Source organism: Phalangium opilio, unplaced genomic scaffold (genome assembly GCF_054372755.1).
Source record: "Phalangium opilio isolate 3A_F unplaced genomic scaffold, DU_Popi_V2 ptg000077l_1, whole genome shotgun sequence".
NCBI classification, from domain to species: Eukaryota; Metazoa; Arthropoda; class Arachnida; order Opiliones; family Phalangiidae; genus Phalangium; species Phalangium opilio.
In genome coordinates, this window is record NW_028324185.1 from 6,920,620 (window position 1) to 6,945,258 (window position 24,639).

The window sequence follows — 24,639 nt, forward strand, 5'->3', positions numbered from 1 at the left end:
CCCTTCCGTTACATTCCAATAATCATCTTTAAATGTTACTACCGAGCTTGCCAGGGCCCGAACCTGGAATCTTCTGCTTCGAAAGCAGACGCGTTATCCATTACGCCACAAGCCCTTGCTTCGGTCTATCAAAAACTTTTCGAAACATTGTATTTATGCATTTTTATGACGCATAAAAGATCATTAATTAAAATAAACACCGAGCTTGCCATGACTCGAACCTAGAATCTTTTGCTCTGTAGGCAGACGCGTTATCCATTGCGCCACAAGCCCGTTGGAGGTTAATCTAAATGCTATTGAAGCATTGCAATATTATAAATTTCCCTTCCGTTACATTCCAATAATCATCTTTAAATGTTACTACCGAGCTTGCCAGGGCCCGAACCTGGAATCTTCTGCTTCGAAAGCAGACGCGTTATCCATTACGCCACAAGCCCTTGCTTCGGTCTATCAAAAACTTTTCGAAACATTGTATTTATGCATTTTTATGACGCATAAAAGATCTTTAATTAAAATAAACACCGAGCTTGCCATGACTCGAACCTAGAATCTTTTGCTCTGTAGGCAGACGCGTTATCCATTGCGCCACAAGCCCGTTGGAGGTTAATCTAAATGCTATTGAAGCATTGCAATATTATAAATTTCCCTTCCGTTACATTCCAATAATCATCTTTAAATGTTAATACCGAGCTTGCCAGGACTCGAACCTGGAATCTTCTGCTCCGTAGGCAGACGCGTTATCCATTGCGCCACAAGACCGTTGGAGGTTAATCTAAATGCTATTGAATCATTGCAATATTATAAATTTCCCTTCCGTTACATTCCAATAATCATCTTTAAATGATAATACCGAGCCTGTCAGGACTCGAACCTTTAATCTTCTGCTCTGTAGGCAGACGCGTTATCAATTGCGCCACAAGCCCGTTGGAGGTTAATCTAAATGCTATTGAATCATTGCAATATTATAAATTTCCCTTCCGTTACATTCCAATAATCATCTTTAAATGTTAATACCGACCTTGCCAGGAATCGAACCTTGAATATTCTGCTCCGTAGGCAGACAAGTTATCCATTGCGCCACAAGCCCGTTGGAGGTTCATCTAAATGCTATTTAAGCATTGCAGTAATATAAATTTCGCTTCCGTTATATTCTAATAATCATCTTTAAATGTTAATACCGAGCTTGCCAGGACTCGAACCTGGAATCTTCTGCTTCGAAGGCAGACGCGTTATCCATTACGCCACAAGCCCTTGCTTCGTTCTTTCAAAAACTTTTCCAAAGATTGTATTTATGCATTTTTATGACGCATAAAAGATCTTTAATTAAAATAAACACCGAGCTTGCCATGACTCGAACCTAGAATCTTTTGCTCTGTAGGCAGACGCGTTATCCATTGCGCCACAAGCCCTTTGGAGGTAAATCTAAATGCTATTGAAGCATTGCAATATTATAAATTTCCCTTCCGTTACATTGCAATAATCATCTTTAAATGTTAATACCGAGCTTGCCAGGGCTCGAACCTGGAATCTTCTGCTTCGAAGGCAGACGCGTTATCCATTACGCCACAAGCCCTTGCTTCAGTCTATCAAAAACTTTTCCAAACATTCTATTTATGCATTTTTATGACGCATAAAAGATCTTTAATTAAAATAAACACCGAGCTTGCCATGACTCGAACCTAGAATCTTTTGCTCTGTAGGCAGACGCGTTATCCATTGCGCCACAAGCCCGTTGGAGGTTAATCTAAATGCTATTGAAGCATTGCAATATTATAAATTTCCCTTCCGTTACATTCCAATAATCATCTTTAAATGATAATACCGAGCCTGTCAGGACTCGAACCTTTAATCTTCTGCTCTGTAGGCAGACGCGTTATCAATTGCGCCACAAGCCCGTTGGAGGTTAATCTAAATGCTATTGAATCATTGCAATATTATAAATTTCCCTTCCGTTACATTCCAATAATCATCTTTAAATGTTAATACCGACCTTGCCAGGAATCGAACCTTGAATATTCTGCTCCGTAGGCAGACAAGTTATCCATTGCGCCACAAGCCCGTTGGAGGTTCATCTAAATGCTATTTAAGCATTGCAGTAATATAAATTTCGCTTCCGTTATATTCTAATAATCATCTTTAAATGTTAATACCGAGCTTGCCAGGACTCGAACCTGGAATCTTCTGCTTCGAAGGCAGACGCGTTATCCATTACGCCACAAGCCCTTGCTTCGTTCTTTCAAAAACTTTTCCAAAGATTGTATTTATGCATTTTTATGACGCATAAAAGATCTTTAATTAAAATAAACACCGAGCTTGCCATGACTCGAACCTAGAATCTTTTGCTCTGTAGGCAGACGCGTTATCCATTGCGCCACAAGCCCTTTGGAGGTTAATCTAAATGCTATTGAAGCATTGCAATATTATAAATTTCCCTTCCGTTACATTCCAATAATCATCTTTAAATGTTAATACCGAGCTTGCCAGGGCTCGAACCTGGAATCTTCTGCTTCGAAGGCAGACGCGTTATCCATTACGTTACAAGCCCTTGCTTCGGTCTATCAAAAACTTTTCCAAACATTGTATTTATGCATTTTTATGACCCATAAAAGATCGTTAATTAAAATAAACACCGAGCTTGCCATGACTTGAACCTAGAATCTTTTGCTCTGTAGGCAGACGCGTTATCCATTGCGCCACAAGCCCTTTGGAGGTAAATCTAAATGCTATTGAAGCATTGCAATATTATAAATTTCCCTTCCGTTACATTGCAATAATCATCTTTAAATGTTAATACCGAGCTTGCCAGGGCTCGAACCTGGAATCTTCTGCTTCGAAGGCAGACGCGTTATCCATTACGCCACAAGCCCTTGCTTCAGTCTATCAAAAACTTTTCCAAACATTCTATTTATGCATTTTTATGACGCATAAAAGATCTTTAATTAAAATAAACACCGAGCTTGCCATGACTCGAACCTAGAATCTTTTGCTCTGTAGGCAGACGCGTTATCCATTGCGCCACAAGCCCGTTGGAGGTTAATCTAAATGCTATTGAAGCATTGCAATATTATAAATTTCCCTTCCGTTACATTCCAATAATCATCTTTAAATGTTAATACCGACCTTGCCAGGAATCGAACCTGGAATATTCTGCTCCGTAGGCAGACAAGTTATCCATTGCGCCACAAGCCCGTTGGAGGTTCATCTAAATGCTATTTAAGCATTGCAGTAATATAAATTTCGCTTCCGTTATATTCTAATAATCATCTTTAAATGTTAATACCGAGCTTGCCAGGACTCGAACCTGGAATCTTCTGCTTCGAAGGAAGACGCGTTATCCATTACGCCACAAGCCCTTGCTTCGTTCTTTCAAAAACTTTTCCAAAGATTGTATTTATGCATTTTTATGACGCATAAAAGATCTTTAATTAAAATAAACACCGAGCTTGCCATGACTCGAACCTAGAATCTTTTGCTCTGTAGGCAGACGCGTTATCCATTGCGCCACAAGCCCTTTGGAGGTTAATCTAAATGCTATTGAAGCATTGCAATATTATAAATTTCCCTTCCGTTACATTCCAATAATCATCTTTAAATGTTAATACCGAGCTTGCCAGGGCTCGAACCTGGAATCTTCTGCTTCGAAGGCAGACGCGTTATCCATTACGTTACAAGCCCTTGCTTCGGTCTATCAAAAACTTTTCCAAACATTGTATTTATGCATTTTTATGACCCATAAAAGATCGTTAATTAAAATAAACACCGAGCTTGCCATGACTTGAACCTAGAATCTTTTGCTCTGTAGGCAGACGCGTTATCCATTGCGCCACAAGCCCGTTGGAGGTTTATCTAAATGCTATTGAAGCATTGCAATATTTTAAATTTCCCTTCCGTTATATTCTAATACTCATCTTTAAATGTTAATACCGAGCTTGCCAGGACTCGAACCTTAAATCTTCTGCTCCGTAGGCAGATGCGTTATCCATTGCGCCACAAGCCCGTTGGAGGTTAATCTAAATGCTATTTAAGCATTGCAATATTATAAATTTCGCTTCCGTTATATTCTAATAATCATCTTTAAATGTTAATACCGAGCTTGCCAGGACTCGAACCTGGAATCTTCTGCTTCGAAGGCAGACGCGTTATCCATTACGCCACAAGCCCTTGCTTCGTTCTATCAAAAACTTTTCCAAACATTGTATTTATGCATTTTTATGACCCATAAAAGATCTTTAATTAAAATAAACACCGAGCTTGCCATGACTTGAACCTAGAATCTTTTGCTCTGTAGGCAGACGCGTTATCCATTGCGCCACAAGCCCGTTGGAGGTTTATCTAAATGCTATTGAAGCATTGCAATATTTTAAATTTCCCTTCCGTTATATTCTAATACTCATCTTTAAATGTTAATACCGAGCTTGCCAGGACTCGAACCTTAAATCTTCTGCTCCGTAGGCAGACGCGTTATCCATTGCGCCACAAGCCCGTTGGAGGTTAGTCTAAATGCAATTGAAGCATTGCAATATTATAAATTTCGCTTCCGTTACATTCCAATAATCATCTTTAAATGTTAATACCGAGCTTGCCAGGACTCGAACCTGGAATCTTCTGCTTCGAAGGCAGACGCGTTATCTAGTACGCCACAAGCCCTTGCTTCGTTCTTTCAAAAACTTTTCCAAAGATTGTATTTATGCATTTTTATGACGCATAAAAGATCTTTAATTAAAATAAACACCGAGCTTGCCATGACTCGAACCTAGAATCTTTTGCTCTGTAGGCAGACGCGTTATCCATTGCGCCACAAGCCCTTTGGAGGTTAATCTAAATGCTATTGAAGCATTGCAATATTATAAATTTCCCTTCCGTTACATTCCAATAATCATCTTTAAATGTTAATACCGAGCTTGCCAGGACTCGAACCTGGAATCTTCTGCTCCGTAGGCAGACAAGTTATCCATTGCGCCACAAGCCCGTTGGAGGTTCATCTAAATGCTATTTAAGCATTGCAGTAATATAAATTTCGCTTCCGTTACATTCCAATAATCATCTTTAAATGTTAATACCGAGCTTGCCAGGACTCGAACCTGGAATCTTCTGCTTCGAAGGCAGACGCGTTATCTAGTACGCCACAAGCCCTTGCTTCGTTCTTTCAAAAACTTTTCCAAAGATTGTATTTATGCATTTTTATGACGCATAAAAGATCTTTAATTAAAATAAACACCGAGCTTGCCATGACTCGAACCTAGAATCTTTTGCTCTGTAGGCAGACGCGTTATCCATTGCGCCACAAGCCCTTTGGAGGTTAATCTAAATGCTATTGAAGCATTGCAATATTATAAATTTCCCTTCCGTTACATTCCAATAATCATCTTTAAATGTTAATACCGAGCTTGCCAGGGCTCGAACCTGGAATCTTCTGCTTCGAAGGCAGACGCGTTATCCATTACGTTACAAGCCCTTGCTTCGGTCTATCAAAAACTTTTCCAAACATTGTATTTATGCATTTTTATGACCCATAAAAGATCGTTAATTAAAATAAACACCGAGCTTGCCATGACTTGAACCTAGAATCTTTTGCTCTGTAGGCAGACGCGTTATCCATTGCGCCACAAGCCCGTTGGAGGTTTATCTAAATGCTATTGAAGCATTGCAATATTTTAAATTTCCCTTCCGTTATATTCTAATACTCATCTTTAAATGTTAATACCGAGCTTGCCAGGACTCGAACCTTAAATCTTCTGCTCCGTAGGCAGACGCGTTATCCATTGCGCCACAAGCCCGTTGGAGGTTAATCTAAATGCTATTTAAGCATTGCAATATTATAAATTTCGCTTCCGTTATATTCTAATAATCATCTTTAAATGTTAATACCGAGCTTGCCAGGACTCGAACCTGGAATCTTCTGCTTCGAAGGCAGACGCGTTATCCATTACGCCACAAGCCCTTGCTTCGTTCTATCAAAAACTTTTCCAAACATTGTATTTATGCATTTTTATGACCCATAAAAGATCTTTAATTAAAATAAACACCGAGCTTGCCATGACTTGAACCTAGAATCTTTTGCTCTGTAGGCAGACGCGTTATCCATTGCGCCACAAGCCCGTTGGAGGTTTATCTAAATGCTATTGAAGCATTGCAATATTTTAAATTTCCCTTCCGTTATATTCTAATACTCATCTTTAAATGTTAATACCGAGCTTGCCAGGACTCGAACCTTAAATCTTCTGCTCCGTAGGCAGACGCGTTATCCATTGCGCCACAAGCCCGTTGGAGGTTAGTCTAAATGCAATTGAAGCATTGCAATATTATAAATTTCGCTTCCGTTACATTCCAATAATCATCTTTAAATGTTAATACCGAGCTTGCCAGGACTCGAACCTGGAATCTTCTGCTTCGAAGGCAGACGCGTTATCTAGTACGCCACAAGCCCTTGCTTCGTTCTTTCAAAAACTTTTCCAAAGATTGTATTTATGCATTTTTATGACGCATAAAAGATCTTTAATTAAAATAAACACCGAGCTTGCCATGACTCGAACCTAGAATCTTTTGCTCTGTAGGCAGACGCGTTATCCATTGCGCCACAAGCCCTTTGGAGGTTAATCTAAATGCTATTGAAGCATTGCAATATTATAAATTTCCCTTCCGTTACATTCCAATAATCATCTTTAAATGTTAATACCGAGCTTGCCAGGACTCGAACCTGGAATCTTCTGCTTCGAAGGCAGACGCGTTATCCATTACGCCACAAGCCCTTGCTTCGTTCTATCAAAAACTTTTCCAAACATTGTATTTATGCATTTTTATGACGTATAAAAGATCTTTAATTAAAATAAACACCGAGCTTGCCATGACTCGAACCTAGAATCTTTTGCTCTGTAGGCAGACGCGTTATCCATTGCGCCACAAGCCCGTTGGAGGTTAATCTAAATGCTATTGAAGCATTGCAATATTATAAATTTCCCTTCCGTTACATTCCAATAATCATCTTTAAATGTTACTACCGAGCTTGCCAGGGCCCGAACCTGGAATCTTCTGCTTCGAAAGCAGACGCGTTATCCATTACGCCACAAGCCCTTGCTTCGGTCTATCAAAAACTTTTCGAAACATTGTATTTATGCATTTTTATGACGCATAAAAGATCTTTAAATAAAATAAACACCGAGCTTGCCATGACTCGAACCTAGAATATTTTGCTCTATGGGCAGACGCGTTATCCATTGCGCCAAAAGCCCGTTGGAGGTTTATCTAAATGCTATTGAAGCATTGCAATATTTTAAATTTCCCTTCCGTTATATTCTAATAATCATCTTTAAATGTTAATACCGAGCTTGCCTGGACTCAAACCTTAAATCTTCTGCTCCGTAGGCAGACGCGTTATCCATTGCGCCACAAGCCCGTTGGAGGTTAATATAAATGCTATTGAAGCATTGCAATATTATAAATTTCCCTTCCGTTACATTCCAATAATCATCTTTAAATGTTAATAACGAGCTTGCCAGGGCTCGAACCTGGAATCTTCTGCTTCGAAGGCAGACGCGTTATCCATTACGTTACAAGCCCTTGCTTCGGTCTATCAAAAACTTTTCCAAACATTGTATTTATGCATTTTTATGACCCATAAAAGATCTTTAATTAAAATAAACACCGAGCTTGCCATGACTTGAACCTAGAATCTTTTGCTCTGTAGGCAGACGCGTTATCCATTGCGCCACAAGCCCGTTGGAGGTTTATCTAAATGCTATTGAAGCATTGCAATATTTTAAATTTCCCTTCCGTTATATTCTAATAATCATCTTTAAATGTTAATACCGAGCTTGCCTGGACTCAAACCTTAAATCTTCTGCTCCGTAGGCAGACGCGTTATCCATTGCGCCACAAGCCCGTTGGAGGTTAATATAAATGCTATTGAAGCATTGCAATATTATAAATTTCCCTTCCGTTACATTCCAATAATCATCTTTAAATGTTAATAACGAGCTTGCCAGGGCTCGAACCTGGAATCTTCTGCTTCGAAGGCAGACGCGTTATCCATTACGTTACAAGCCCTTGCTTCGGTCTATCAAAAACTTTTCCAAACATTGTATTTATGCATTTTTATGACCCATAAAAGATCTTTAATTAAAATAAACACCGAGCTTGCCATGACTTGAACCTAGAATCTTTTGCTCTGTAGGCAGACGAGTTATCCATTGCGCCACAAGCCCGTTGGAGGTTTATCTAAATGCTATTGAAGCATTGCAATATTTTAAATTTCCCTTCCGTTATATTCTAATACTCATCTTTAAATGTTAATACGAGCTTGCCAGGACTCGAACCTTAAATCTTCTGCTCCGTAGGCAGACGCGTTATCCATTGCGCCACAAGCCCGTTGGAGGTTAATATAAATGCTATTGAAGCATTGCAATATTATAAATTTCCCTTCCGTTACATTCCAATAATCATCTTTAAATGTTAATAACGAGCTTGCCAGGGCTCGAACCTGGAATCTTCTGCTTCGAAGGCAGACGCGTTATCCATTACGTTACAAGCCCTTGCTTGGGTCTATCAAAAACTTTTCCAAACATTGTATTTATGCATTTTTATGACCCATAAAAGATCTTTAATTAAAATAAACACCGAGCTTGCCATGACTTGAACCTAGAATCTTTTGCTCTGTAGGCAGACGCGTTATCCATTGCGCCACAAGCCCGCTGGAGGTTTATCTAAATGCTATTGAAGCATTGCAATATTTTAAATTTCCCTTCCGTTATATTCTAATACTCATCTTTAAATGTTAATACGAGCTTGCCAGGACTCGAACCTTAAATCTTCTGCTCCGTAGGCAGACGCGTTATCCATTGCGCCACAAGCCCGTTGGAGGTTAATCTAAATGCTATTTAAGCATTGCAATATTATAAATTTCGCTTCCGTTATATTCTAATAATCATCTTTAAATGTTAATACCGAGCTTGCCAGGACTCGAACCTGGAATCTTCTGCTTCGAAGGCAGACGCGTTATCCATTACGCCACAAGCCCTTGCTTCGTTCTATCAAAAACTTTTCCAAACATTGTATTTATGCATTTTTATGACGCATAAAAGATCTTTAATTAAAATAAACACCGAGCTTGCCATGACTCGAACCTAGAATATTTTGCTCTGTAGGCAGACGCGTTATCCATTGCGCCACAAGCCCGTTGGAGGTTAATCTAAATGCTATTTAAGCATTGCAATATTATAAATTTCGCTTCCGTTATATTCTATAATCATCTTTAAATGTTAGTACCGAGCTTGCCAGGACTCGAACCTGGAATCTTCTGCTCCGTAGGCAGACGCGTTATCCATTTCGCCACAAGCCCGTTGGAGGTTAATCTAAATGCTATTGAAGCATTGCAATATTATAAATTTCCCTTCCGTTACATTCCAATAATCATCTTTAAATGTTAATACCGAGCTTGCCAGGGCTCGAACCTGGAATCTTCTGCTTCGAAGGCAGACGCGTTATCCATTACGCCACAAGCCCTTGCTTCAGTCTATCAAAAACTTTTCCAAACATTGTATTTATGCATTTTTATGACGCATAAAAGATCTTTAATTAAAATAAACACCGAGCTTGCCATGACTCGAACCTAGAATATTTTGCTCTGTAGGCAGACGCGTTATCCATTGCGCCACAAGCCCGTTGGAGGTTAATCTAAATGCTATTTAAGCATTGCAATATTATAAATTTCGCTTCCGTTATATTCTATAATCATCTTTAAATGTTAGTACCGAGCTTGCCAGGACTCGAACCTGGAATCTTCTGCTCCGTAGGCAGACGCGTTATCCATTTCGCCACAAGCCCGTTGGAGGTTAATCTAAATTCTATTGAAGCATTGCAATATTATAAATTTCCCTTCCGTTACATTCCAATAATCATCTTTAAATGTTAATACCGAGCTTGCCAGGACTCGAACCTGGAATCTTCTGCTCCGTAGGCAGACGCGTTATCCATTGCGTCACAAGCCCGTTGGAGGTTAATCTAAATGCTATTGAATCATTGCAATATTATAAATTTCACTTCCGTTACATTCCAATAATCATCTTTAAATGTTAATACCGACCTTGCCAGGAATCGAACCTGGAATATTCTGCTCCGTAGGCAGACAAGTTATCCATTGCGCCACAAGCCCGTTGGAGGTTCATCTAAATGCTATTTAAGCATTGCAGTAATATAAATTTCGCTTCCGTTATATTCTAATAATCATCTTTAAATGTTAATACCGAGCTTGCCAGGACTCGAACCTGGAATCTTCTGCTTCGAAGGAAGACGCGTTATCCATTACGCCACAAGCCCTTGCTTCGTTCTTTCAAAAACTTTTCCAAAGATTGTATTTATGCATTTTTATGACGCATAAAAGATCTTTAATTAAAATAAACACCGAGCTTGCCATGACTCGAACCTAGAATCTTTTGCTCTGTAGGCAGACGCGTTATCCATTGCGCCACAAGCCCTTTGGAGGTTAATCTAAATGCTATTGAAGCATTGCAATATTATAAATTTCCCTTCCGTTACATTCCAATAATCATCTTTAAATGTTAATACCGAGCTTGCCAGGACTCGAACCTGGAATCTTCTGCTTCGAAGGCAGACGCGTTATCCATTACGCCACAAGCCCTTGCTTCGTTCTATCAAAAACTTTTCCAAACATTGTATTTATGCATTTTTATGACCCATAAAAGATCGTTAATTAAAATAAACACCGAGCTTGCCATGACTTGAACCTAGAATCTTTTGCTCTGTAGGCAGACGCGTTATCCATTGCGCCACAAGCCCGTTGGAGGTTAATCTAAATGCTATTGAAGCATTGCAATATTATAAATTTCCCTTCCGTTACATTCCAATAATCATCTTTAAATGTTACTACCGAGCTTGCCAGGGCCCGAACCTGGAATCTTCTGCTTCGAAAGCAGACGCGTTATCCATTACGCCACAAGCCCTTGCTTCGGTCTATCAAAAACTTTTCGAAACATTGTATTTATGCATTTTTATGACGCATAAAAGATCTTTAAATAAAATAAACACCGAGCTTGCCATGACTCGAACCTAGAATCTTTTGCTCTATGGGCAGACGCGTTATCCATTGCGCCAAAAGCCCGTTGGAGGTTTATCTAAATGCTATTGAAGCATTGCAATATTTTAAATTTCCCTTCCGTTATATTCTAATAATCATCTTTAAATGTTAATACCGAGCTTGCCTGGACTCAACCCTTAAATCTTCTGCTCCGTAGGCAGACGCGTTATCCATTGCGCCACAAGCCCGTTGGAGGTTAATCTAAATGCTATTGAATCATTGCAATATTATAAATTTCCCTTCCGTTACATTCCAATAATCAACTTCAAATGTTAGTACCGAGCTTGCCAGGACTCGAACCTGGAATCTTCTGCTCCGTAGGCAGACGCGTTATCCATTTTGCCACAAGCCCGTTGGAGGTTAATCTAAATGCTATTGAAGCATTGCAATATTATAAATTTCCCTTCCGTTACATTCCATTAATCATCTTTAAATGTTAATACCGAGCTTGCCAGGGCTCGAACCTGGAATCTTCTGCTTCCAAGGCAGACGCGTTATCCATTACGCCACAAGCCCTTGCTTCGGTCTATCAAAAACTTTTCCAAACATTGTATTTATGCATTTTTATGACGCATAAAAGATCTTTAATTAAAATAAACACTGAGCTTGCCATGACTCGAACCTAGAATCTTTTGCTCTATGGGCAGACGCGTTATCCATTGCGCCACAAGCCCGTTGGAAGTTAATCTAAATGCTATTGAAGCATTGCAATATTATAAATTTCCCTTCCGTTATATTCTAATAATCATCTTTAAATGTTAATACCGAGCTTGCCAGGACTCGAACCTGGAATCTTCTGCTTCGAAGGCGGACGCGTTATCCATTACGCCACAAGCCCTTGCTTCGTTCTATCAAAAACTTTTCCAAACATTGTATTAATGCATTTTTATGACGCATAAAAGATCTTTAATTAAAATAAACACCGAGCTTGCCATGACTCGAACCTAGAATCTTTTGCTCTGTAGGCAGACGCGTTATCCATTGCACCACAAGCCCGTTGGAAGTTAATCTAAATGCTATTGAAGCATTGCAATATTATAAATTTCCCTTCTGTTTTATTCTGATAATCATCTTTAAATGTTAATACCCGAGCTTGCCATGACTCGAACCTGGAATCTTCTGATTCGAAGGCAGACGCGTTATCCATTACGCCACAAGCCCTTGCTTCGTTCTATCAAAAACTTTTCCAAACATTGTATTTATGCATTTTTATGACGCATAAAAGATCTTTAATTAAAATAAACACTGAGCTTGCCAGGACTCGAACCTAGAATCTTTTGCTCCGTAGGCAGACGCGTTATCCATTGCACCACAAGCCCGTTGGAAGTTAATCTAAATGCTATTGAAGCATTGCAATATTATAAATTTCCCTTCTGTTATATTCTGATAATCATCTTTAAATGTTAATACCGAGCTTGCCATGACTCGAACCTGGAATCTTCTGATTCGAAGGCAGACGCGTTATCCATTACGCCACAAGCCCTTGCTTCGTTCTATCAAAAACTTTTCCAAACATTGTATTTATGCATTTTTATGACCCATAAAAGATCTTTAATTAAAATAAACACCGAGCTTGCCAGGACTCGAACCAAGAATCTTTTGCTCCGTAGGCAGACGCGTTATCCATTGCGCCACAAGCCCGTTGGAGGTTTATTTAAATGCTATTGAAGCATTGCAATATTATAAATTTTCCTTCCGATAAGTCCTGTCCAGACTGACACATCTTGCGAGTTCGCATCTTCGCTTTGATGTTTGCAAGATCGCGCTACTGTCCACATTTTGTTTTCGCTACTTTGCGTCCTCACCTCGCGAAGATACAAATTTCTTGCGACTAGGCCAAGAATTTTGCGCCTTCGCGAGAAAAGCACCAATCACAGGCGAGAGGAAGGCTGGGGCGATTAGTTTCGTTTTTCTCTTTGGACAACGTCGATGGAGAGGGCAGATGGCGCAATGATTGCTCAAACTTTATTGGCTCTCAGAATGGGAATAGCAACATTTTTGCGTGTATCAGAACACAAGTGCAAATGTTTTTCGTCATCTGTTGCGAAGATGCGAATAGACGAAGGCGCGAACACGCGAGCGCGAGTTCAATGTGGACAAATCTTTATATTCTAAAAATCATCTTTAAATGTTAATACCGAGCTTGCCGGGACTCGAACCTGGAATCTTTTGCTTCGAAGGCAGACGCGTTATCCATTACGCCACAAGCCCTTGCTTCGTTCTATCAAAAACTTTTTCAAACATTGTATTTATGCATTTTTATGACGCATAAAAGATCTTTAATTAAAATAAACACCGAGCTTGCCATGACTCGAACCTAGAATCTTTTGCTCCGTAGGCAGACGCGTTATCCATTGCGCCACAAGCCCGTTGGAGGTTTATCTAAATGCTATTGAAGCATTTTAATATTTTAAATTTCCCTTCCGTTATATTCTAATAGTCATCTTTAAATGTTAATACCGAGCTTGCCAGGACTCGAACCTGGAATCTTCTGCTCCGTAGGCAGACGCGTTATCCATTGCGCCACAAGACCGTTGGAGGTTAATCCAAATGCTATTGAAGCATTGCAATATTATAAATTTCCCTTCCGTTACATTCCAATAATCATCTTTAAATGTTAATACCGAGCTTGCCAGGGCTCGAACCTGGAATATTCTGCTTCGAAGGCAGACGCGTTATCCATTACGCCACAAGCCCTTGCTTCGGTCTATAGAAAACTTTTCCAAACATTGTATTTATGCATTTTTATGACGCATAAAAGATCTTTAATTAAAATAAACACTGAGCTTGCCAGGACTCGAACCTAGAATCTTTTGCTCCGTAGGCAGACGCGTTATCCATTGCGCCACAAGCCCGTTGGAAGTTAATCTAAATGCTATTGAAGCATTGCAATATTATAAATTTCCCTTCCGTTATATTCTAATAATCATCTTTAAATGTTAATACCGAGCTTACCAGGACTCGAACCTGGAATCTTCTGCTCCGTAGGCAGACGCGTTATCCATTGCGCCACAAGCCCGTTGCAGGTTAATCTAAATGCTATTGAAGCATTGCAATATTATAAATTTCCATTCCGTTACATTCAAATAATCATCTTTAAATGTTAATACCGAGCTTGCCAGGGCTCGAACCTGGAATCTTCTGCTTCGAAGGCAGACGCGTTATCCATTACGCCACAAGCCCTTACTTCGGTCTATCAAAAACTTTTCCAAACATTGTATTTATGCATTTTTATGACGCATAAAAGATCTTTAATTAAAATAAACACCGAGCTTGCCAGGACTCGAACCTAGAATCTTTTGCTCCGTAGGCAGACGCGTTATCCATTGCGCCACAAGCCCGTTGGAGGTTTATCTAAATGCTATTGAAGCATTGCTATATTTTAAATTTCCCTTCCGTGATATTCTAATAGTCATCTTTAAATGTTAATACCGAGCTTGCCAGGACTCTAAACTGGAATCTTCTGCTCCGTAGGCAGACGGGTTATCCATTGCGCCACAAGCCCGTTGGAGGTTAATCCAAATGCTATTTAAGCATTGCATTATTATAAATTTCCCTTCCGTTACATTCCAATAATCATCTTTAAATGTAAATACCGAGCTTGCCATGACTCGAACCTAGAATCTTTTGCTCCGCAGGCAGACGCGTTATCCATTGCGCCACAAGCCCGTTGGAGGTTAATCTAAATGCTATTGAAGCATTGCAATATTATAAATTTCCCTTCTGTTATATTCTAATAATCATCTTTAAATGTTAATACCGAGCTTCCCAGGACTCGAACCTGGAATCTTTTGCTCCGTAGGCAGACGCGTTATCCATTGCGCCACAAGCCAGTAGGAGGTTTATCTATATGCTATTGAAGCTTTGCAATATTATAAATTTCCCTTCCGTTGTATTCTAATAATCATCTTTAAATGTTGATACGGAGCTTGCCAGGACTCGAACCTGGATTCTTTTGCTCCGTAGGCAGACTCGTTATCCATTGCGCCACAAGCCCGTTGGAGGTTAACCTAAATGCTATTGAAGCATTGCAATATTATAAATTTCCCTTCCGTTATATTCTAATAATCATCTTTAAATGTTAATACCAAGCTTGCCAGGACTCGAACCTGGAATCTTCTGATTTGAAGGCAGACGCGTTATCCATTACGCCACAAGCCCTTGCTTCGTTTTATCAAAAACCTTTACAAACATTGTATTTATGCATTTTTATGACGCATAAAAGATCTTTAATTAAAATAAACACCGAGCTTGCCAGGACTCGAACCTAGAATCTTCTGCTCCGTTGGCAGACGCGTTATCCAGTGCGCCACAAGCCCGTTGGAGGTTAATCTAAATGCTATTGAAGCATTGCAATATTATATATTTCCCTTCCGCTATATTCTAATAATCATCTTTAAATGTTAATACCGAGCTTGTCAGGACTCGAACCTGGAATCTTCTGCTTCGAAGGCAGACGCGTTATCCATTACGCCACAAGCCCATGCTTCGTTGTATCAAAAACTTTTCCAAACATTGTATTTATGTATTTTTATGACGCATAAAAGATCTTTAATTAAAATAAACACCGAGCTTGCCATGACTCGAACCTAGAATCTTTTACTCTGTAGGCAGACGCGTTATCTATTGCACCACAAGCACGTTGGAGGTTTATCTAAATGCTATTTAAGCATTGCAATATTATAAACCTTTCTTATGTTATATTCTAATAATCATCTTTAAATGTTAATACTGAGCTTGTACGGACTCGAACCTGGAATCTTCTGCTCCGTAGGCAAACGCGTTATCCATTGCGCCACAAGCCCGTTGGAGGTTAATCTAAATGCTATTGAAGAATTGTAATATTATAAACCTCCCTTCTGTTATATTCTAATAATCATCTTTAAATGTTAATACTGAGCTTGTACGGAATCGAACCTGGAATCTTCTGCTCCGTAGGCAAACGCGTTATCCATTGCGCCACAAGCCCGTTGGAGGTTAATCTAAATGCTATTGAAGCATTGCAATATTATAAACCTCCCTTCTGTTATTTTCTAATAATCATCTTTAAATGTTAATACTGAGCTTGTACGGACTCGAACCTGGAATCTTCCGCTTCGTAGGCAGACGCGTTATAAATTGCGCCACAAGCCCGTTGGAGGTTAACCTAAATGCTGTTGAAGCATTGCAATATTATAAATTTCCCTTCTGTTATATTCTGATAATCATCTTTAAATGTTAATACCGAGCTTGCCAGGACTCGAACCTGGAATCTTCTGATTCGAAGGCAAACGCGTTATCCATTATTACACAAGCGCGTTAGCTGTTTATCTAAATGCTGTTGAAGCATTGCAATATTATAAACTTCCCTTCCGTTATACTCTAATAATCTTCTTTAAATGTTAGTACCGAGCTTGCCAGGACTCGAACCTAGAATCTTCTCCTTCGAAGGCAGACGCGTTATCCATTACGCCACAACCCCTTGCTTCGTTTTATTAAAAACTTTTCCAAACATTGTATTTTTGCATTTTTATGACGCATAAAAGATATCTAATTAAAATAAACACCGAGCTTGCCATGACTCGAACCTAGAATCTTTTGTTCCGTAGGCAGACGCGTTATCCATTGCGCCACAAGCCCGTTGGAGGTTAATCTAAATGCTATTGAAGCATTGCAATATTATAAACCTTTCTTCTGTTATATTCTAATAATCATCTTTAAATGCTAATACTGAGCTTGTACGGAATCGAACCTGGAATCTTCCGCTTCGTAGGCAGACGCGTTATAAATTGCGCCACAAGCCCGTTGGAGGTTAACCTAAATGCTGTTGAAGCATTGCAATATTATAAATTTCCCTTCTGTTATATTCTGATAATCATCTTTAAATGTTAATACCGAGCTTGCCAGGACTCGAACCTGGAATCTTCTGATTCGAAGGCAAACGCGTTATCCATTGCGCCACAAGCCCGTTGGAGGTTAGTCTAAATGCTATTGAAGCATTGCAATACTATAAACCTTTCTTCTGTTATATTCTAAAAATCATCTTTAAATGTTAATACTGAGCTTGTACGGAATCGAACCTGGAATCTTCTGCTCCGTAGGCAAACGCGTTATCCATTGCGCCACAAGCAAGTTGGAGGTTAATCTAAATGCTATTGAAGCATTGCAATATTATAAATTTCCCTTCCGTTGTATTCTAATAATAATCTTTAAATGTTAATACGGAGCTTGCCAGGACTCGAACCTGGAATCTTTTGCTCCGTAGGCAGACGCGTTATCCATTGCGCCACAATCCAGTTGGAGGTTTATCTAAATGCTATTGAAGCATTGCAATATTATAAATTGCTCTTCCGTTTTATTCTAATAATCATCTTTAAATGTTAATACCGAGCTCTCCAGGATTCGAACCTGGAATCTTCTGCTTCGAAGGCAGACGCGTTATCCATTACGCCACAAGCCCTTGCTTCGTTTTATCAAAAACCTTTCCCAACATTGTATTTATGCATTTTTATGACGCATAAAAGATCTTTAATTAAAATAAACACCGAGCTTGCCAGAACTCGAACCTAGAATCTTTTGCTCCGTAGGCAGACGCGTTATCCATTGCGCCACAAGCCAGTAGGAGGTTTATCTATATGCTATTGAAGCATTGCAATATTATAAATTTCCCTTCCGTTGTATTCTAATAATCATCTTTAAATGTTAATACGGAGCTTGCCAGGACTCGAACCTGGATTCTTTTGCTCCGTAGGCAGACTCGTTATCCATTGCGCCACAAGCCCGTTGGAGGTTAACCTAAATGCTATTGAAGCATTGCAATATTATAAATTTCCCTTCCGTTATATTCTAATAATCATCTTTAAATGTTAATACCAAGCTTGCCAGGACTCGAACCTGGAATCTTCTGATTTGAAGGCAGACGCGTTATCCATTACGCCACAAGCCCTTGCTTCGTTTTATCAAAAACCTTTACAAACATTGTATTTATGCATTTTTATGACGCATAAAAGATCTTTAATTAAAATAAACACCGAGCTTGCCAGGACACGAACCTGGAATCTTTTGCTCCGTAGGCAGACGCGTTATCCATTGCGCCACAAGCCCGTTGGAGGTTAATCTAAATGCTATTGAAGCATTGCAATATTATATATTTCCCTTCCGCTATATTCTAATAATCATCTTTAAATGTTAATACCGAGCTTACCAGGACTCGAACCTGGAATCTTTTGCTCCGTAGGCAGACGCGTTATCCATTGCGCCACAAGCCCGTTGGAGGTTAATCTAAATTCTATTGAAGCATTGCAATATTATAAATTTCCCTTCCGTTATATTCTAATAATCATCTTTAAATGTTAATACCGAGCTTGCCAGGACTCGAACCTGGAATCTTCTGCTTCGAAGGCAGACGCGTTATCCATTACGCCAAAAGCCCATGCTTCGTTCTATCAAAAACTTTTCCAAACATTGTATTTATGTATTTTTATGACGCATAAAAGATCTTTAATTAAAATAAACACCGAGCTTGCCAGAACTCGAACCTGGATTCTTTCGCTCCGTAGGCAGACCCGTTGTCCATTGCACCACAAGCACGTTGGAGGTTTATCTAAATGCCTTTGAAGCATTGCAATATTATAAATTTCTCTTCCGTTATATTCTAATAATCATCTTTAAATGTTAATACCGAGCTTGCCAGGACTCGAACCTGGAATCTTCTGCTCCGTAGGCAGACGCGTTATCCATTGCGCCACAATCCCGTTGGAGTTTAATCTAAATGCTATTGAAGCATTGCAATATTATAAACCTCCCTTCCGTTTTATACTAATAATCATCTTTAAATGTTAATACCGAGCTTGGCAGGACTCGAACCTAGAATCTTCTGCTTCGAAGGCAAACGCGTTATCCATTATTACACAAGCGCGTTAGCTGTTTATCTAAATGCTATTGAAGCATTGCAATATTATAAACTTCCCTTCCGTTATACTCTAATAATCTTCTTTAAATGTTAGTACCGAGCTTGCCAGGACTCGAACCTAGAATCTTCTCCTTCGAAGGCAGACGCGTTATCCATTACGCCACAACCCCTTGCTTCGTTTTATTAAAAACTTTTCCAAACATTGTATTTTTGCATTTTTATGACGCATAAAAGATATCTAATTAAAATAAACACCGAGCTTGCCATGACTCGAACCTAGAATCTTTTGTTCCGTAGGCAGACGCGTTATCCATTGCGCCACAAGCCCGTTGGAGGTTAATCTAAATGCTATTGAAGCATTGCAATATTATAAACCTTTCTTCTGTTATATTCTAATAATCATCTTTAAATGCTAATACTGAGCTTGTACGGAATCGAACCTGGAATCTTCTGCTCCGTAGGCAAACGCGTTATCCATTGCGCCACAAGCCCGTTGGAGGTTAATCTAAATGCTATTGAAGCATTGCAATATTATAAACCTCCCTTCTGTTATATTCTAATAATCATCTTTAAATGTTAATACTGAGCTTGTACGGAATCGAACCTGGAATCTTCCGCTCCGTAGGCAGACGCGTTATCCATTGCGCCACAAGCCCGTTGGAGGTTAATCTAAATGCTATTGAAGCATTGCAATATTATAAATTTCCCTTCCGTTATATTCTAATAATCATCTTTAAATGTTAATACCGAGCTTGCCAGGACTCGAACCTAGATTATTCTGCTTCGAAGGCAAACGCGTTATCTATTATTACACAAGCGCGTTAGCTGTTTATCTAAATGCTATTGAAGCATTGCAATATTATAAACTTCCCTTCCGTTATACTCTAATAATCTTCTTTAAATGTTAATACCGAGCGTGCCAGGACTCGAACCTAGAATCTTCTCCTTCGAAGGCAGACGCGTTATCCATTACGCCACAACCCCTTGCTTCGTTTTATTAAAAACTTTTCCAAACATTGTATTTTTGCATTTTTATGACGCATAAAAGATATCTAATTAAAATAAACACCGAGCTTGCCATGACTCGAACCTAGAATCTTTTGTTCCGTAGGCAGACGCGTTATCCATTGCGCCACAAGCCCGTTGGAGGTTAATCTAAATGCTATTGAAGCATTGCAATATTATAAATTTCCCTTCTGTTATATTCTGATAATCATCTTTAAATGTTAATACCGAGCTTGCCAGGACTCGAACCTGGAATCTTCTGATTCGAAGGCAAACGCGTTATCCATTGCGCCACAAGCCCGTTGGAGGTTAATCTAAATGCTATTGAAGCATTGCAATATTATAAACCTCGCTTCCGTTTTATACTAATAATCATCTTTTATTTAATGTAAATACCGAGCTTGCCAGGACTCGAACCTAGAACCTTCTGCATCGAAGGCAAACGCGTTATCCATTATTACACAAGCTCGTTAGCTGTTTATCTAAAAGCTATTGAACCATTGCAATATTATAAACTTCCCTTCCGTTATACTCTAATAATCTTCTTTAAATGTTAATACCGAGCTTGCCTGGACTCGAACCTGTAATCTTCTCCTTCGAAGGCAGACGCGTTATCCATTACGCCACAAGCCCTTGCTTTGTTTTATCAAAAACTTTTCCAAACATTGTATTTATGCATTATGTATTTAATTATAAACATATTTACAAAACATAAAAAGTATAAACATATTTACAAAACATAAAAATTATAAACATATTTACAAAACATAAAAATTATTAAAATATGTACACATTCACAGAAATGTATTTATATTTACAAGAACCGGATAATCCCTCTTTAACCTCCCCCCTCAGGCAACTCTTTCAATTACCACGGAAATCTTCCCGGTTGGAACCCTCGGTATTCCCCATCGGGGCTAGGAAATGATTGAGGAATACGTATTACACAACAGGTGGGCAAAACCATCCTGTTGCCAAGGCCGAGGAACCCAAAGAGGGATAGACATAGATTCGCGTAAGCTTGAAATCTCAAGTTTGCGTTATCTATGTCTAAATTTCTCTCTAGGATTAACTCGCCCCTGAGGACCATTGGTTCCAAACAAAATAATTGAAATTGTGGCCTGAGGGTTTCGCATTGAATGGTGCCCTGGACAGCACACATTCTCAAGCGCTGTTGGCATAGGCATACAGTGTCCGCATAGGCAGAACTGTTGCCCCTGCGCGGGGGGTGAGGAAGGAGGAGGACATTCCTTCAATCTATCGCTTCTTTGTGGTGCGTCTCCGAGGCCAGGGTGGTCGTTTTCACGCAAAACTATTTCATTAAAACATTGAATATTATCAACCATTCATATTTTAGGCTTTGCAACTAAAATTGCATGAAAAACATAGAAGTTTGAAACTGATTTTAGTAGAAATGTGTGCGTGTTACTTAGGGTTGGTCAAAGAGCGTTTACCCTTGGTTCGGGAACCTTATTCAAAGCAAGGAGGGTATAACGAAGAGGTGTAGAAGGCTGAGGTTGAGAGTTCTCGCTTTGTGCATTTTTCAGCATGCGGGCCTATCTTTCACTGCCCTCACATTGGTTGAATTATAGTTACCGGGGAATTTTAAACTCTCTCCTCAAACTTCTGTTCATTCAGCGCGCCATCGCTTTCGCATCTCTCTTTCTCTTCAAATCGGCCACTGTCTTCCCCTCTTAAATTTACCTTTAGCTTCTCTCTCTCCAAATCGTGCGCGCGTCCAGGAAAGGCCAGACGCTTGGACCTTCTCTTAAATTTGACCGTAATTATAATTCCATAATTCCGTGTAAAATTAAAAACGAAAAGCGAGAACTCTAAAAATGCTTTGTCAAAGCCGTTAGCTTCTACTTCTCTTCTTTCTATCCTCTTCGTTTAAAGTATAGGCTCCTTGCCTGTGACGTCATTTCATTCCCCCTTTCTTGTCCCCTTGCTGTTTACAGGAGTATGTCCTTTCGACGCCATATTCACTAACCCTTTAACCGGCTTTTAACCCCTACTTCTTATCCCATTTTTTTCACGCAAAGACCGTATACATAGTCGTGTTCAGTCAGAATGTTATATAGCATAGAAAGTAGGACTACTGAAGTCCAACTGAACACAGCTATAAATGTCTATGGAAAGAGACTTGGAAAGTCTCTGTTATTAGACAATTAGAAAATGTCTTACTTTCACCTAAAATGGCTTCCGTTTCCGGAATCATCCTGGCCAATCTTCGGAGAAGTCTATCTTTAGTGGTGATATCTAGACCGTCGATAACTTCCTACAAAAAATGTCGTTTACCTTTGAATTTAATTCAAATATATATATATATATATATATATATATATATATATATATATATATATATATATATATATATATATATATATATATATACACGTACATCAACGGCTCTAGATATATTTTCACTAATAGACGGCCCTGCCTCGGCAGGCACTACCAATATCGAAAATGCCCCCCTCATCGCCGGGTCTTGCGCTTGTCGCACCCTTTTTTGAGCCGGTTGGCGTCTTACCTGGGCACCGTGACTCCTACGTTTTTAGGAGCAGGGGTGGGCTATAGAATTTATATTTTGTCCTTTACATCATATGAAAACTAAAAAAATCGGGTTGTCATTCAAATCATGCGTGCATGCAATATTTATCCTCCGATTCTTTATAAACTTATGTTAAAATGGTCTTTAAAGAAATCTGGCCAATTAACAAAGAATGACTTAGGCTAATTTCACGCTATGCCGCGCTTGATGCGGCGATCGCAACACTGATGTCCCTGACCGTCAAACTGGCCTTATTTTATATTAATTTTAAAAAGTCAAAACCTAATCTCCAGCTCGGGAAGTTCTTCTGAGGAAGTATCTTCCTTGGGATCCTCATCTTGAGAATTCGAAACCTCGCTTCCTCTTTCCAATTTTTCGATGATGTCCCGATATGGCTCCCCTGCTCTTCCCACAATTATTTGGGGGTCTGGGGCGCGGGAGGTGCAAGGAATTTGCTGGTTTGTGCAAACTAGCACCTTTTTGCCCACAAACCCGCAGCTACATCGATCGGTGCTTTCGACACCGTTTGCCCTACATGGGCACTCTAGGCGCCCATGGGCTCGAGTACACAATGACCGACACGAACAACAATTAGAAAAGGGGTCGGCTGAACCCGATTTCATTGCAATTGGGAAGTCTTCCATTTTTTTAACCTTTGTAACGTTGCCCGGATATGTACGTTACAAGTCTCTCTACGAGCGCTATTTTAAGTAGCGAATGTAGATGTTAAAAAGTGACTCTTCGTTTTGAGGGTTGAAATTGAACTGATATTTTATTATTCGGAACAACAGAATCCCCCAAGTCAACCCTGTCATAAAACCATTCGGAGAGAGTTTCTTAACATCTCTCCGCCAAATCATCAAGTCATAAATTTAGGTAGATTATTGGAAACTCCAATTAGTGCCTAACGGCATCCTAGTCCGGGAGGTCAGGGTCACGAGGACCACCCCAGCTAAGATGACAATAGGACACCCTAAAGGCATAGAGGGTTGGAGAGTATGGAGACGCGCAGCTTTTAGCGCCTATACGGCGAGTGAAGTAGCCGGCCGTTACACCTTCTTCTCTCAAGAACACAATTTTTAAAATGAAATAAAATGGTAGAGTGTTGGTTATGCCTGATTCGGCCAACGGAAAAAGTGAAGCGAGCAATTTTAGCATGTTGGCGTTAAAATCAAAGGGGGTGATCACTATTGCTTTCGTGCCTAATAACCAATGGATAAGGAAAAAGTAATCGTTGTAGACGCTGTACCTTTTACTACAATATAAGGATTGTGCTTAACCTTTAAAGGGAGGGTGAAGTAGAAAATGAAGTGATTTTTTATCGATTCTTCTACTAATTAAAAGACCAGTCTGTATGGTGTAACATTCGGAAAATACTCCCGAGTGATTTTAAAATTAAAATTAGTTTCAGATTTTAATAATAATTTTAAATAAGGACGTCCGACCAATCGCGTAACGCCCTACCTTTTTGTTAAGCAAATTCTCGTGTCACACGCCATGTCTCGCGCCACGATTGTCACGTCGCGCGCAAATTTTATCAAATCTCGTGATAAATTTCAATCGACACGGAACGTGTCACGAGAATTTTGTTAACAGAAAGGCACGGCGTTACGCGATTGGACGGACGTCCTTATTTAAAATTATCCTTAAAATCTGAACCTAATTTTAATTTTAAAATTTTTCCTGTGTATTTCCTAAATGTTTCACTATGCAGACTGGTCTTATAATTTGTACAAGAATCAATAAAAAAATCACTTGATTTTCTACTTCACCCTCCCTTTTTAAGTGGAGTGCACTTGATAGCGCTAACATCCTTTTATATAATACCTTTGAAAACGAAATCTGATAGCGATTAGCCCCTCGATATAATTATAGTCAAGCTTATCAGCTCCTCTTGTTGGTTGCCCCAAGTTTTTATTGTTGTGCTAAAAGCATTCACTTAGTTATTTTGTATACGAGAAGCTATGGGAAACTTTTACTTTTAGAAGGACAGGATGGTTGCAATTTAGGAGGGGGGAGGACCATAAACTTTTGACTCAAGGGACAGACAAGGACATTGGTTAAAGAATTTTTAGCTTTCCGATGCTTTTGAAATGAAAG

The 24,639-nt window shown here is 39.4% G+C and overlaps 46 non-coding genes across 46 annotated transcripts; all 46 read right to left on the reverse strand.

The window, feature by feature from the left end:
• Positions 1-42: 42 nt before the first annotated feature.
• Positions 43-115, reverse strand: TRNAR-UCG (transfer RNA arginine (anticodon UCG)). Its single transcript has one exon. It is a non-coding gene; the product is annotated as a tRNA-Arg (tRNA).
• A 249-nt stretch (positions 116-364) lies between these two features.
• On the reverse strand, positions 365-437 carry TRNAR-UCG (transfer RNA arginine (anticodon UCG)). The gene has a single exon. It is a non-coding gene; the product is annotated as a tRNA-Arg (tRNA).
• A 249-nt stretch (positions 438-686) lies between these two features.
• Positions 687-759, reverse strand: TRNAR-ACG (transfer RNA arginine (anticodon ACG)). Its single transcript has one exon. It is a non-coding gene; the product is annotated as a tRNA-Arg (tRNA).
• A 419-nt stretch (positions 760-1,178) lies between these two features.
• On the reverse strand, positions 1,179-1,251 carry TRNAR-UCG (transfer RNA arginine (anticodon UCG)). The gene has a single exon. It is a non-coding gene; the product is annotated as a tRNA-Arg (tRNA).
• Positions 1,252-1,500: 249 nt separating this feature from the next.
• Positions 1,501-1,573, reverse strand: TRNAR-UCG (transfer RNA arginine (anticodon UCG)). Its single transcript has one exon. It is a non-coding gene; the product is annotated as a tRNA-Arg (tRNA).
• A 577-nt stretch (positions 1,574-2,150) lies between these two features.
• TRNAR-UCG (transfer RNA arginine (anticodon UCG)) lies at positions 2,151-2,223 on the reverse strand. The gene has a single exon. It is a non-coding gene; the product is annotated as a tRNA-Arg (tRNA).
• A 249-nt stretch (positions 2,224-2,472) lies between these two features.
• TRNAR-UCG (transfer RNA arginine (anticodon UCG)) lies at positions 2,473-2,545 on the reverse strand. The gene has a single exon. It is a non-coding gene; the product is annotated as a tRNA-Arg (tRNA).
• Positions 2,546-2,794: 249 nt separating this feature from the next.
• On the reverse strand, positions 2,795-2,867 carry TRNAR-UCG (transfer RNA arginine (anticodon UCG)). The gene has a single exon. It is a non-coding gene; the product is annotated as a tRNA-Arg (tRNA).
• Positions 2,868-3,280: 413 nt separating this feature from the next.
• Positions 3,281-3,353, reverse strand: TRNAR-UCG (transfer RNA arginine (anticodon UCG)). Its single transcript has one exon. It is a non-coding gene; the product is annotated as a tRNA-Arg (tRNA).
• Positions 3,354-3,602: 249 nt separating this feature from the next.
• TRNAR-UCG (transfer RNA arginine (anticodon UCG)) lies at positions 3,603-3,675 on the reverse strand. The gene has a single exon. It is a non-coding gene; the product is annotated as a tRNA-Arg (tRNA).
• Positions 3,676-4,088: 413 nt separating this feature from the next.
• On the reverse strand, positions 4,089-4,161 carry TRNAR-UCG (transfer RNA arginine (anticodon UCG)). The gene has a single exon. It is a non-coding gene; the product is annotated as a tRNA-Arg (tRNA).
• Positions 4,162-4,574: 413 nt separating this feature from the next.
• On the reverse strand, positions 4,575-4,647 carry TRNAR-UCG (transfer RNA arginine (anticodon UCG)). The gene has a single exon. It is a non-coding gene; the product is annotated as a tRNA-Arg (tRNA).
• A 413-nt stretch (positions 4,648-5,060) lies between these two features.
• On the reverse strand, positions 5,061-5,133 carry TRNAR-UCG (transfer RNA arginine (anticodon UCG)). The gene has a single exon. It is a non-coding gene; the product is annotated as a tRNA-Arg (tRNA).
• A 249-nt stretch (positions 5,134-5,382) lies between these two features.
• Positions 5,383-5,455, reverse strand: TRNAR-UCG (transfer RNA arginine (anticodon UCG)). Its single transcript has one exon. It is a non-coding gene; the product is annotated as a tRNA-Arg (tRNA).
• A 413-nt stretch (positions 5,456-5,868) lies between these two features.
• TRNAR-UCG (transfer RNA arginine (anticodon UCG)) lies at positions 5,869-5,941 on the reverse strand. Its single transcript has one exon. It is a non-coding gene; the product is annotated as a tRNA-Arg (tRNA).
• Positions 5,942-6,354: 413 nt separating this feature from the next.
• TRNAR-UCG (transfer RNA arginine (anticodon UCG)) lies at positions 6,355-6,427 on the reverse strand. The gene has a single exon. It is a non-coding gene; the product is annotated as a tRNA-Arg (tRNA).
• Positions 6,428-6,676: 249 nt separating this feature from the next.
• On the reverse strand, positions 6,677-6,749 carry TRNAR-UCG (transfer RNA arginine (anticodon UCG)). Its single transcript has one exon. It is a non-coding gene; the product is annotated as a tRNA-Arg (tRNA).
• A 249-nt stretch (positions 6,750-6,998) lies between these two features.
• TRNAR-UCG (transfer RNA arginine (anticodon UCG)) lies at positions 6,999-7,071 on the reverse strand. The gene has a single exon. It is a non-coding gene; the product is annotated as a tRNA-Arg (tRNA).
• Positions 7,072-7,484: 413 nt separating this feature from the next.
• TRNAR-UCG (transfer RNA arginine (anticodon UCG)) lies at positions 7,485-7,557 on the reverse strand. Its single transcript has one exon. It is a non-coding gene; the product is annotated as a tRNA-Arg (tRNA).
• Positions 7,558-7,970: 413 nt separating this feature from the next.
• Positions 7,971-8,043, reverse strand: TRNAR-UCG (transfer RNA arginine (anticodon UCG)). The gene has a single exon. It is a non-coding gene; the product is annotated as a tRNA-Arg (tRNA).
• A 412-nt stretch (positions 8,044-8,455) lies between these two features.
• Positions 8,456-8,528, reverse strand: TRNAR-UCG (transfer RNA arginine (anticodon UCG)). The gene has a single exon. It is a non-coding gene; the product is annotated as a tRNA-Arg (tRNA).
• A 412-nt stretch (positions 8,529-8,940) lies between these two features.
• On the reverse strand, positions 8,941-9,013 carry TRNAR-UCG (transfer RNA arginine (anticodon UCG)). Its single transcript has one exon. It is a non-coding gene; the product is annotated as a tRNA-Arg (tRNA).
• Positions 9,014-9,261: 248 nt separating this feature from the next.
• On the reverse strand, positions 9,262-9,334 carry TRNAR-ACG (transfer RNA arginine (anticodon ACG)). Its single transcript has one exon. It is a non-coding gene; the product is annotated as a tRNA-Arg (tRNA).
• Positions 9,335-9,425: 91 nt separating this feature from the next.
• TRNAR-UCG (transfer RNA arginine (anticodon UCG)) lies at positions 9,426-9,498 on the reverse strand. Its single transcript has one exon. It is a non-coding gene; the product is annotated as a tRNA-Arg (tRNA).
• A 248-nt stretch (positions 9,499-9,746) lies between these two features.
• Positions 9,747-9,819, reverse strand: TRNAR-ACG (transfer RNA arginine (anticodon ACG)). Its single transcript has one exon. It is a non-coding gene; the product is annotated as a tRNA-Arg (tRNA).
• Positions 9,820-9,910: 91 nt separating this feature from the next.
• Positions 9,911-9,983, reverse strand: TRNAR-ACG (transfer RNA arginine (anticodon ACG)). Its single transcript has one exon. It is a non-coding gene; the product is annotated as a tRNA-Arg (tRNA).
• Positions 9,984-10,238: 255 nt separating this feature from the next.
• TRNAR-UCG (transfer RNA arginine (anticodon UCG)) lies at positions 10,239-10,311 on the reverse strand. The gene has a single exon. It is a non-coding gene; the product is annotated as a tRNA-Arg (tRNA).
• A 249-nt stretch (positions 10,312-10,560) lies between these two features.
• Positions 10,561-10,633, reverse strand: TRNAR-UCG (transfer RNA arginine (anticodon UCG)). Its single transcript has one exon. It is a non-coding gene; the product is annotated as a tRNA-Arg (tRNA).
• Positions 10,634-10,882: 249 nt separating this feature from the next.
• On the reverse strand, positions 10,883-10,955 carry TRNAR-UCG (transfer RNA arginine (anticodon UCG)). Its single transcript has one exon. It is a non-coding gene; the product is annotated as a tRNA-Arg (tRNA).
• A 413-nt stretch (positions 10,956-11,368) lies between these two features.
• On the reverse strand, positions 11,369-11,441 carry TRNAR-ACG (transfer RNA arginine (anticodon ACG)). Its single transcript has one exon. It is a non-coding gene; the product is annotated as a tRNA-Arg (tRNA).
• A 91-nt stretch (positions 11,442-11,532) lies between these two features.
• Positions 11,533-11,605, reverse strand: TRNAP-UGG (transfer RNA proline (anticodon UGG)). Its single transcript has one exon. It is a non-coding gene; the product is annotated as a tRNA-Pro (tRNA).
• Positions 11,606-11,854: 249 nt separating this feature from the next.
• Positions 11,855-11,927, reverse strand: TRNAR-UCG (transfer RNA arginine (anticodon UCG)). The gene has a single exon. It is a non-coding gene; the product is annotated as a tRNA-Arg (tRNA).
• Positions 11,928-13,227: 1,300 nt separating this feature from the next.
• Positions 13,228-13,300, reverse strand: TRNAR-UCG (transfer RNA arginine (anticodon UCG)). The gene has a single exon. It is a non-coding gene; the product is annotated as a tRNA-Arg (tRNA).
• Positions 13,301-13,549: 249 nt separating this feature from the next.
• On the reverse strand, positions 13,550-13,622 carry TRNAR-ACG (transfer RNA arginine (anticodon ACG)). Its single transcript has one exon. It is a non-coding gene; the product is annotated as a tRNA-Arg (tRNA).
• A 91-nt stretch (positions 13,623-13,713) lies between these two features.
• On the reverse strand, positions 13,714-13,786 carry TRNAR-UCG (transfer RNA arginine (anticodon UCG)). The gene has a single exon. It is a non-coding gene; the product is annotated as a tRNA-Arg (tRNA).
• Positions 13,787-13,871: 85 nt separating this feature from the next.
• TRNAR-ACG (transfer RNA arginine (anticodon ACG)) lies at positions 13,872-13,944 on the reverse strand. Its single transcript has one exon. It is a non-coding gene; the product is annotated as a tRNA-Arg (tRNA).
• A 91-nt stretch (positions 13,945-14,035) lies between these two features.
• On the reverse strand, positions 14,036-14,108 carry TRNAR-ACG (transfer RNA arginine (anticodon ACG)). The gene has a single exon. It is a non-coding gene; the product is annotated as a tRNA-Arg (tRNA).
• Positions 14,109-14,199: 91 nt separating this feature from the next.
• TRNAR-UCG (transfer RNA arginine (anticodon UCG)) lies at positions 14,200-14,272 on the reverse strand. The gene has a single exon. It is a non-coding gene; the product is annotated as a tRNA-Arg (tRNA).
• Positions 14,273-14,357: 85 nt separating this feature from the next.
• On the reverse strand, positions 14,358-14,430 carry TRNAR-ACG (transfer RNA arginine (anticodon ACG)). The gene has a single exon. It is a non-coding gene; the product is annotated as a tRNA-Arg (tRNA).
• Positions 14,431-15,499: 1,069 nt separating this feature from the next.
• TRNAR-UCG (transfer RNA arginine (anticodon UCG)) lies at positions 15,500-15,572 on the reverse strand. Its single transcript has one exon. It is a non-coding gene; the product is annotated as a tRNA-Arg (tRNA).
• A 1,391-nt stretch (positions 15,573-16,963) lies between these two features.
• On the reverse strand, positions 16,964-17,036 carry TRNAR-UCG (transfer RNA arginine (anticodon UCG)). The gene has a single exon. It is a non-coding gene; the product is annotated as a tRNA-Arg (tRNA).
• A 419-nt stretch (positions 17,037-17,455) lies between these two features.
• TRNAR-UCG (transfer RNA arginine (anticodon UCG)) lies at positions 17,456-17,528 on the reverse strand. Its single transcript has one exon. It is a non-coding gene; the product is annotated as a tRNA-Arg (tRNA).
• Positions 17,529-18,263: 735 nt separating this feature from the next.
• TRNAR-ACG (transfer RNA arginine (anticodon ACG)) lies at positions 18,264-18,336 on the reverse strand. The gene has a single exon. It is a non-coding gene; the product is annotated as a tRNA-Arg (tRNA).
• A 91-nt stretch (positions 18,337-18,427) lies between these two features.
• On the reverse strand, positions 18,428-18,500 carry TRNAR-UCG (transfer RNA arginine (anticodon UCG)). Its single transcript has one exon. It is a non-coding gene; the product is annotated as a tRNA-Arg (tRNA).
• A 249-nt stretch (positions 18,501-18,749) lies between these two features.
• On the reverse strand, positions 18,750-18,822 carry TRNAR-ACG (transfer RNA arginine (anticodon ACG)). Its single transcript has one exon. It is a non-coding gene; the product is annotated as a tRNA-Arg (tRNA).
• Positions 18,823-20,213: 1,391 nt separating this feature from the next.
• TRNAR-UCG (transfer RNA arginine (anticodon UCG)) lies at positions 20,214-20,286 on the reverse strand. The gene has a single exon. It is a non-coding gene; the product is annotated as a tRNA-Arg (tRNA).
• Between the last annotated feature and the right edge of the window lie 4,353 nt (positions 20,287-24,639).